The sequence below is a fragment of the Dendroctonus ponderosae genome, unplaced genomic scaffold (assembly GCF_020466585.1).
Source record: "Dendroctonus ponderosae isolate FM_Combo_2020 unplaced genomic scaffold, Dpon_F_20191213v2 Dpon_F_20191213_6, whole genome shotgun sequence".
Taxonomy (NCBI): domain Eukaryota; kingdom Metazoa; phylum Arthropoda; class Insecta; order Coleoptera; family Curculionidae; genus Dendroctonus; species Dendroctonus ponderosae.
Window position 1 is genome coordinate 12,994,585 of NW_026018814.1, and position 10,410 is coordinate 13,004,994.

The following is a 10,410-nucleotide window of genomic DNA, read 5'->3' on the forward strand; positions in this document are numbered from 1 at the left end:
TACTTTATGCAGATTATAAGACTGTACTTTGCTTTGATACTTTTTAATATAATAATAAAATGTGAAACAGTAGTCTGTGTGCTTCTTTACGCACAGACTTGACTTACCTTTTTTATTTATTTTTATTTTTCTTTATTATGATAATTATATTTTTAATCGAATTTTACACATAATTTTTTTCTTCGAAACCAAAATTCAAGAGTTTGGGAAGGAAACAACAATACTAGAAACCAACTTCAAACCAACAGCAAAATTTCCTTGCACAGAAACGAAGGCTTGTGGTTAAAATTTTGTTTTCTAATCTCACTGTATGTTTACTGATTCAGATAGAAAATTATTAGATAACCTGTTCTGCATAAATTAATACATTTTTGCTAGTTTCCGTAGTTTGGTCCTGTTGACTTCTTCTATGATACATTCGCTCTACTATTATTCAAATTTCGCTTTCTGGGTGAAAACCACTTGAATTTCCTCACTCATGTTGTTATGACACTGAATCGAATTTTCAATTCTTTACCCAACGATGCCAAAACGATTCATGTGGCTCAAATGGGCTCAGAAGCAGCGTCATGTTTGAGTTGACTTTGCAAGTCAAAACAAAACCCGCAAATCTAAAACTTTTTCAAATCAAGGCTTTTTTGAGAAAGTTGCCAACATTTCCTGATCTAAGGTTCACTTTTAAAAAAAGCCATTTAACGTGCTAGATATTCTAATTTCGCTTTCTGGTTCAAAATTGCCCGAATTTCCTCAGTCATGTTGTTATTGCAAACTTTCGAAAAAAACAGCGTCGTGTTTGAATCGATTTTCCAACTAAAAAAAAACATGCAAATCTAAAAATCTTTCTTTCGTCAAATCAAGGCTTTTTTGAGAAAACTGTCAACATTTTCTTATATATACATCACTTTTTAAAAAGGCCATTTAGTTCTCTCTGGAGTGAAGTAAAAACGAACGTTTGAGACGAAAAATATTAATTTTTTTCATAATTTTGCACCTAAGTGGCAAAACTAGACGAATTTTCTCACACATATTGTTATAGCTGAATCGAATTTGCAATTGTTTATCCATCGATACCAAATGTCATGTCAGTAACAACCATGATAAAATGCTTGGTTCCATTAATCATGATTGTCTCTATTAGTCATTTTTGTCCTCCAGTAAATTCATCTACTGTATTGTTTTCCTTCATATTGCTCCCGTGTTAATGTTTCTGAAATTTTCCTTTTGCAAAGTCATCATTGATGAAACGCAATTTGTTGAAAACCTTTTATTCGCTGTTCATTATTTATTGAACCCCATTAGTAGGTTTGCTTCTGTTCGCTTTGTATCGAAGGTTCACTGTACGAAGGTTGTTCCCAAAAACTTATTTTTGTGTATCTGCTGCATCTACAACCAGTAAAACTCAAAATCTCTATACTTGAAACCCTTAATTTTGCAATCATTTGTAACAGAAAGTAGTAGTTCCATCTATCCAATTCACTACAAAATATTTCATCGAAAGACGCGTAAATTCAGAATAATCCCAGCTAAACAAAATAACTTTTCTAGGAATCCATAAAAATTTAAAAGTAAGTATTGCTGATTTCTAATACTTCACTTACTTTACTGTAGAATTAGCAAATTAGCAATGCTGTAGTATGAGTACATTCTATTAAAGTGTGTCTAAGTGCTTCGCTTTAACTAGTTGATGAAGTGGAGACCAGTAATTGCTAACATTTGACTAAGAATTATCGAGTCTTTATTGCTTTTCTATTACCGTTTTATTACTTCCGAAACTAATAGTTTTCGTTAATTGTAAATATTGTTAGACGTTTCATCATTCAGGTTTTTTACTATGGAATTTCAGTATTTCAATTTCCTTGGAGTTAGAAACGAGCCCACAAACACTTTCAAAACGAGTTAAGTTTCTCAATAACTCTAAGTTATTTAGAACCTAATTATCGTTTCCTGGTGTCGTATTTACAACATAAAATGTTTATGTATTTTGTAAGCCACCTTACAAAATGTAACAACTTTTTAAAATTTTTAAATAAAATAATTTATAATTTGAAAACGCTTGATTTCACAGCTTAAAGTGTAAATGCAATTTTGTAACTTTGTAAATTGTATATATAATGACGTATTAATATACAGGTACTTCCATTTGAAAAACAAAAGTTATATAATCTGTCAWCGTCGCAAGTAAGAAAAAKACAATTTACGGTGCATATGCAGAGTTTCAAGCTGCACGCCATGAGCTAATGAAATAAGGGTAGTTCTATTTAAAAMMATMCWWTWTGATSTTGCCTCGCTTTTCTGAGATACTCTGTWTYATATTAWMKATTTATGAAATGTGCGCACTTTTAAAMCAATGTCTTCTTTATTTCAAAGCTGTAGCCTAAGTTGTGACTCCGAAATCCAGCTTTCGAACCATCGTTTGAGGGGTCTTACTGGAGGYCTCCGGTTGGTTGGCTTCTCCCCTTTTGCAATGTTGGGTGGTCGATTACCATCCATTCTGTCAACGTGGTCCCTCCATGCTCGTCTTYTTATTCTGGAGCATCTTACAATGTTTSGAATGTTACATTGGGCTCTGATATCACTGCTTCTTATCGTGGTGGACCACTCCTAATAAGCTGCTCTATCATCTTCCATTGTAATCAGTATATACTCTGCCAAGTGTAAGTCAGTATGTACTCTTGCCTTTTTTTCTGCTCTGACAATGCACATATATCTGTATTATGGTTCTTGAGCTCTATTATTATTTTCTGGTCCTTATTCATTAGTGATGTGACATTCGTAGGTGTTCTCGCTTCCAAAATCGTATTTTCCTTAATCTCACCGGGTCGTCATAAGTTTTACTTGCTTTGTTATGTGAGCCTTTCTTGTTTCTTTTTACCCTAGGTAGGTTGCTAGCCTAACCTCAGAACTTTGCTCACTTTATCTGGGCTTGGGACCGGCAACATGTCTGCTGAGCTACTAAATTCACCCAACAGACATGCACGCAGAGTTATATGTGTTCTAATTATTTCAATATATATCTAACCCGGGATAGACTTAGGGTATATATATCTTATGAAAATAGGTCTGGGTATGCTATACAAAGTAGGTATACTTGAAAATTGCATTCGAAACTTTTCGTCCTCGAATTATGTGTAGGCATTTATATATTTTTAAAATAGCATAAAATAATGTTTAAAAAGTCTTGATTGTTTCAATGCTATTCATATTCATAACATCTTGCAACATTATACCTGCTGGGAATGTATGAAATAACTCCATATTTCGATTTATGATCATTTAATGTTTCATTCTTTTTAACTAAAACCCATAATTAAGTTAGAACAATTGTTTCAGCTGACTTTGTGTTTAATTGTCGTGAGGCTTACAATGGAATAATTTGTAAATTATTGTTTTGACTGCAGCTACTTTAATTATATCTACTGATTTCTCTGTGATTAACAACAGAACATTAAATGCATACATTTCTCACAAATGATTTAGGAACATAATTGTTAGCGATTACACTTATCAACATTTTGTATTCCTACTATCCGAAATTATGTTATTATCTGTTATTTAATCGTGAACTTGCCGCGTGACACATATTGGACAAACCTGAAAGTATAGTGAAATAGTTACCAAACATATTTGGTCCTCAAATGAGTTAAATAATTTAATTTCAAAACACACTAGCAAAACTATTTAGCCGTATTTGCAATAACACACTAAGTAGAAAATACCGTTTCTTAGCTCTCAATAAATCACGCTTTTCTTCGAACTGCCGTACAGAATTTTTCTTCGCGCGAAATCTTCTTGAGCTGTAAATCGTAAACATCAAAAGAGAAATCGGCTGGAAACATTTTCTCCGTAAAGATTTTGCGAAAAAGTCAACGAGCCATCTCGAATGAGATGTCCAAGAGTTTTCGCAGAACTGTCTTAATAGAACGCAAGTTACTGCAAAGAAATGGTGATTTTTAATGAATTCGAACTCTCAGTTAGTGTGAAAATCAAAATGAAATTAATTCTAATTTTTTTTTCTGAACTTTTACTTTAATTTTTTAATTATTTTGGGATCCCATGTGTCTGATGATTCAATGAATTGCATTATGATGGTGATTTGGGCGGTTTATTTATTATCATTTATTGTCTGCTTTAATTAATATAAATCTAATAAAATACTCCCCTTAACGCGTTTAAGCAAGTATACTCGACGGCATCTATGGAGTGTGATTTGTAATTAAACGATTTCTCGCAATCACTCTCCGATTCCACAAGGTACAAGAAACAAAATAAATGCAGAAAATCCGACATTTTGAAACGATATTTTATATTCTTGCATAAATCACCAGTTGATTTATTAATTCGCGTCGATCTGACACGCATAGAAATCAACCGATCAATAATAGATTCGGTTTAATTGAATTCTTGGTGATTTATTTTCTTTTTTCATGTCGACTTGAGAAATATCACCGTTTGTCTTACGCAGTAGTAGCTTACATTGTGAAGCATTTCAATGCAGTTTCTCTTTACTTATATTTATTTATATCTTAGCCGTCGATAGGACTGAAAAAAATGAAATGACAAAATAAGGTTCTGTTTGTAGAATGGTTGAAATGCTGTTATACCTGTAACATGTTTATCTGTACATTTTTGTACATCCATCAATTAGTTATTTTACTAGCTTGGATATTTATTATATGTAAGATGTGCCTTAAAAGGACTTTATAAGCCATTCCATTTAAACGCAATTTTTTTATATTAATTTATAGACATATATGTTAAATAAAATTGAAAAAGCGCCTTAATTTAAGTGAAATAAGATGTGGGTTAATTGTACAAAAGTTGTTTAAACCAAAACATAGAATATTATAACACTTTGCACTTGTGGTTTTACTTGTTTGCTCTTAACTGATGATAACAGTTCACACATAAATGTACCTAGAGCTTTTCAGCAAATTATATATTTATTTCAATATATGAAACTATGCCAATTTTGGAATGATTAGGAAGCGCACTCACCTAAAAACATTAATTAAAAAAAATAGCCATAACCAAAATCAAAATTCAGTTAAAAGCAGAAACGGTGCAAAAAATGATCAGAGCAATAGAAGCAAGGTTTTTCCATATTCAGTAATTTTCTCGCTATTATCAGGAGTCGGCACCTTTGTATTTTATGAGTTTCGCATGTCAATAACATGTATTAGAAGTCGGGCTGGCTGGTTGGGTACAAGGAAAAGTTGCTACATAAACTGTAACTGCCGTTTACTCAACATATGCGCTTTGGTCTCGTGAGATTTATTGTGGTTTCGAGGAAGCAAAGAGTGCAAAAGATGGCAAAAAGTTAATTTAATTTTCGAAAGCAAACAACACAAAGAAACTCTTTGATCTGATGCCTGGTTGCAAACAATTATATTTTTCATTATTTACTTAATTATTTTTGTAAATTTGACAGAGCTTTATTTACTCGATTTGTTGTCTTGTGAATTTGAAATATAACATTTTGTCATTTGGAGTATTTCTCAATTTTATTAATGATTTTATACAAGTACTGTTCGTCTTTGTCGATTACCGTATTCAGTTGCAGCTTTTAAATTAATTTAAATCCCTAACAGCTAAATTTCATTATCAATGCTATCGTTTAATATACATATGTTGGTTGGCATTTTCGTGTAGGATGCAGTTTATTGTACGGAACCCGTTATTTTGCTCATATATGTGTGACAAGGCAATMACAGAACTAACTATCATGTTATGCGCAATATTCATGTATTTATTCAATTACACGTTATTTTAACTGCATATTGAAAATTTCTGCAAACGATTACCGAGCATATACGCTTCAAAACTAATCAATCAAAATATGTGAATGTTTTCCTTTTTCCTTCTAGTTTAAATAACACAAAGTTTAAAAAATTTGAGTATGTGTTTTGCGGGTATGAAACAAGGTAAAATATTTCTTCACTGGAGTAATTATCAAGTGATTCAAGAGCTGAAAACTTGACTACAGGTACTTTCGCTATGATCTAGAGTTGTCGCTCCAGCATTGGAGAGCGATCAGGCGAGCTGATCGAGCAAACGCAAAAGATGTATTTTTCGATTTATTTTAAACGAGGAATAAAATCAAGAAGAGTGGGTAAATCAACCTGGTCATGACRAAAATTTTATGATAGCCATAGCATKCTTAGCATTGGAAAGAAAAGATACATACGTTTTTAATTCGTRTCGGTTCAATTTAGWCCATTTTTTTCACTCCATAWTTTGGTCTTAATTTATCAGTTTGGTTAACAATGTGACTTGAAATCCAATTACTTGTGATCCAATTAGTTCTGATCCAACAATAACTGAATCTAACAGAGTATGACAGCACTGAATGATAAACATAGGTAGTAGGACAGTAGTGACGCATAAAAGAACCGCATTAAAGGAAAATTAATTCGTCTAAAAATTATTTGAAGTAAAATTAATTCTTAACCACTGCTTAATATTAACTTTATTATCAATGTATGCAGTTAACAGTAATTGTGCTTATTAATCCCTTTATGAGAATAGTTAAGAAGAGGAGCAGTAATAGATATTTTCTAGCGCGGAGTGAATCAACGTGCAGTACAGTGATAAATTATTTTGACTTTTTTCATCTAACTGTTTTATTCGAAATTGCAGGAACGACCACTACGTTCTCAAACCTTAAGGCATTAATTATTGCAATGATTTAATTTTACTTTTGAATCCATTTTCCTCAGGCATGTTTTTCGGTAAATCTTGAAGTCGTCGTGGATAACGTTTGATATAACGCGCGTTGCTTATGGTCACTAGAAAGATAATGGAAATTATCAATACTGTTATCCAGTAATAAGGTTAATCCTTATTTTAAAATTGCATTAGCTGTATTTCTTTACCTAAATTATAGTTATTGGGATGTCCAGTGTACTGCTTTAAATAGTTTACCTTTTAATTGGATATTGAACGCTGTTTGAGAATTTCGGTTTAACTATTACAATGGAAAAACATGTAGAAATAGAAAATAGGTTATGCATACAATGAAATAAACCTGCAAGCGGACGTTAGAAATGTCAACTGCCAGTTTAAGGTAGAAATAAAGCTGTACAGCATGGCCGCACAATTAGCACAGAATAGTACCTATTCTTATTATGGGATTCCTTATTTTTAGACTCAAATGCGCAGACGTATGTGTCAAAATACCACTGGCGTTATTACTGCATGTCCTTAGTAACCGTCCAATAACTCTCTATTATTATTTTCGGTGTTTTGCAATACGATAATGGCAGTTCTAAGATTCTAGCTCTATAATATACTTTTAAAAATTGTCCTTGCAGTTCAGTATTATATTAGAAATCTATTAATACGCAATATTAGTCAGATCTTTAGATCAAATACTATGTAAATAAACTGGTCAACAAAATAGACGTTACAAACGGACGCACAAATTTCGACCAATTTTGGAATTGGATAAATTCTGGCTGCTGAGAGCGATTTTATTTAGTGCAATTGTACTCCGGTTATTGTGTGTTTTTGTAAAAACTTAGCCCTTAAGCTAAAGTTCCTACATGATGGCAAATGAAACAATACAAAATTGCTGGAAAACCTTAGTTCTGGGTAAATGGAACCGTCTGAATAAAGTTTTTATACTATAATGTAATATAAAAATCAGTATTTATGGAGCTTAAAATAAATAAACTTTTCGCTTATCATACACAGTAAATACTAATCTACTACTACTAAGTATCGTTAACTATGTATAACTGTCATTTACGTTATAGTTGAAATATTTTGTTTCAAAATTCGGTTTGCTGCTTTGTGATTTTTTATGTTACTAAACAATTTAACGCATAGCCTGAAATGTTTACGCCAACTGTACATTCCTTCATGATCTACAAAGCAACTGAATATTTATAAGCACATTTAGAAGGATTGTTTCTATCGTAATCATAGTTTATGGAAGAATCAAACAGTATCATTCAAGGCAGCACCGATCTCGCAAAACCATCATTAGATGTAACTTTACTTGATCTGTGCGACGAATACATCTATTAACGACTTATTAATAAAATAGAATGGTAAAACAATCAGACAGTTTGTTATTTCTTGTAGAAATACCAAACAATTAATGACGCGCTCTTTGTAGGCACGGACAGCAGCTTAAACAATTTATTGTAGTTGATTGTTTGACTAAGTATTTATTTGTTGGTCGATATGAGACAGAGGATTTGTTTTATTAAATTTTGAAAGTCATGAGGGCGACTTGCCACAAGTTGACTTTTTCGATCAAATAGAAACGCTATTCACTGTGCTGCCTTGAATTCTGAGAATTATTTCTGGATTCATATGAAACGTTAGATTTTTTCGTTAAATTTAATGGAAAATCGGCGAAACTAGACATAAGAATCATTATTTTTTTGGAAAAAAACCGTCCACTCAATCGGTCGTCGTTCCCTTCAGTGCAGATGTTCATGATGCGTAGAGTTATATGAAAAAAACATTTTAATGCAAGCTTATTTTAGTTTTGTCCTTTTATTATTATTAGAGATGGCTAATTCAGTTGTTTTTAAGTGGCCAGTAGAATTGTTTTTGAGGAAAGAAAGAAGAGGTTCAGTGTGGTCTAGTTATGGGAGTTGTTATTCCATTTTATTTGCATTTGGAGGAGTTCTTCTGTTTATAAATTCGTACTAGTTTGATGGATTATATAGTGGATTTTCAGGATGCGAAGTCTAATTCTAGTTGCTCATTTTGTGCAATATGTTCAGTTGGTTGAATGCTCAGATTAATCCACACATTAACTAGTAAGGATTAAACAGATGCATTTGTTTACGGTTTTCAATGGGTTAACAGTCTATATAAAAAATACTTATGAAAGTTGCTTTTAACCTCTACTATCTTGCTCATTTATCAACATGGACTAGTGGCGTAAGTTGTTCTGAATATACAAGCCAAGAGTCGTCATATTTGATCCCTATTGAATGTGATCCCACATTTGCTTTGCATCTTTTGGCAGCAGTTTTTCTGCTGGCTACTTTGTTTTCGTACGTTAAGGAAAGGTGGCTTTTTGTTCTTGTAGTGATTTTTGGTCTGATATTTAGTAAGTGTGAATTTTTTGTCCAAGGTAATTTCCAGATTTTTTATATTTTCCTTTGGTTCAGTTATGTGACCGCGAGCTGTTATTACAATATTTAGTCAAGAGCTTTAATTCGCACTTCTAGTTGTCTATTCTCAAGTAAGTTTCTGACAAAATCAGTAAAGTTACTTGGTATTTGGAGCTTCTATAGATTAACAGCCGCTGGGGCCACGCTGTCACAGGGCTTGTTAATTTCCATAAATAAACTTGCAGATTTACCGCCTTTTATGTGTGTTGTGTGAGGAGAAAGGAAAGGTGTATAGTTGAGTGTTTCAGCTTTGGTGCTGTGCTCTGATGTTTTGCATTTTGCCATAAGATTTGTTATATTTGGTCATTTAGAAGCAATATTTGACTACCCCAACATTTTTTTCAATAACGTACAGAGAAAGCAATTTAAAAAGTAATAAAAACTGGTAAACTTAAGGAGTATTAATGAAAGAATTGTTGCAGTGGTTCGGTATTCGTTGAGCAGCATTAGCTAGATACCCAATGTAGGTTAATGCTAAGTTCAGGCATGTCCACATTTTACATTTTTATTTATATGCGATAATTGAGATAATGATTGTCATAAAAGCGCCTGTTTCATTTTAATGGTTTACATTTCGTCGAATAAAGCTTTAAATGATGAACAATTAATCAATTATCTTACGCAGGATTGGTAACAAGTACAGTTTCAACGGTTCTAAAACTTTGCTTATGAAGATTCCGCAAGATATCGAATGTTTTGGTTTTTACCTATAGCTGTTAGTGGTTTTAAGCATTTACAAGTTAGAGCTGTACGTGAACAAATTCATGAAACCACTTAGTTAATTTTGGTAATAAAAACTTTGATAAAATTGCAATCTTAGTAAAAGCCACCTTCAGTGGTCCATTTATCGCAGAAGAATGTTTTATTTTACCTACTAATTTTTGTAATAATATTATTAATTATTAGAGTATAAGTAGTAAATCAGTAGGCAGGTGATTACAGAAGTGTATTGTCAGTCATGCTCAGCTTAATGAATCGTTTAGAAAGAGTTCAAAATATTTTCAAGTAAAATTTTTTTTAACATACATGTAATTTGTCGTGGTTCAGGTGCAGTCCAGTCAGATTATACTTTAAAAGGCTTGTTTTGGACATTAAATAGATTTAGGTAAAGGATTATTGGAAGTTGTTAGGAAGGATGTCAAAATATAATAATGGGATTATGGTTTGAGCACGATTTCCGGCTGTGGAACATTGTTTAAACAATTAAAGAAGGTGCGAAAAGCGTTTTTTGGGCATAACTTTTACACCGTTGATGCTATTGAAAAAAGTTTAATAC

The 10,410-nt window shown here is 32.3% G+C and overlaps 1 protein-coding gene across 4 annotated transcripts in view; it reads left to right on the forward strand.

Moving 5' to 3' along the window:
* LOC109546566 (homeobox protein invected) overlaps positions 1-10,410 on the forward strand; it is a 111,685-nt gene that overhangs the window by 25,033 nt on the left and 76,242 nt on the right. The window lies entirely within an intron of this gene.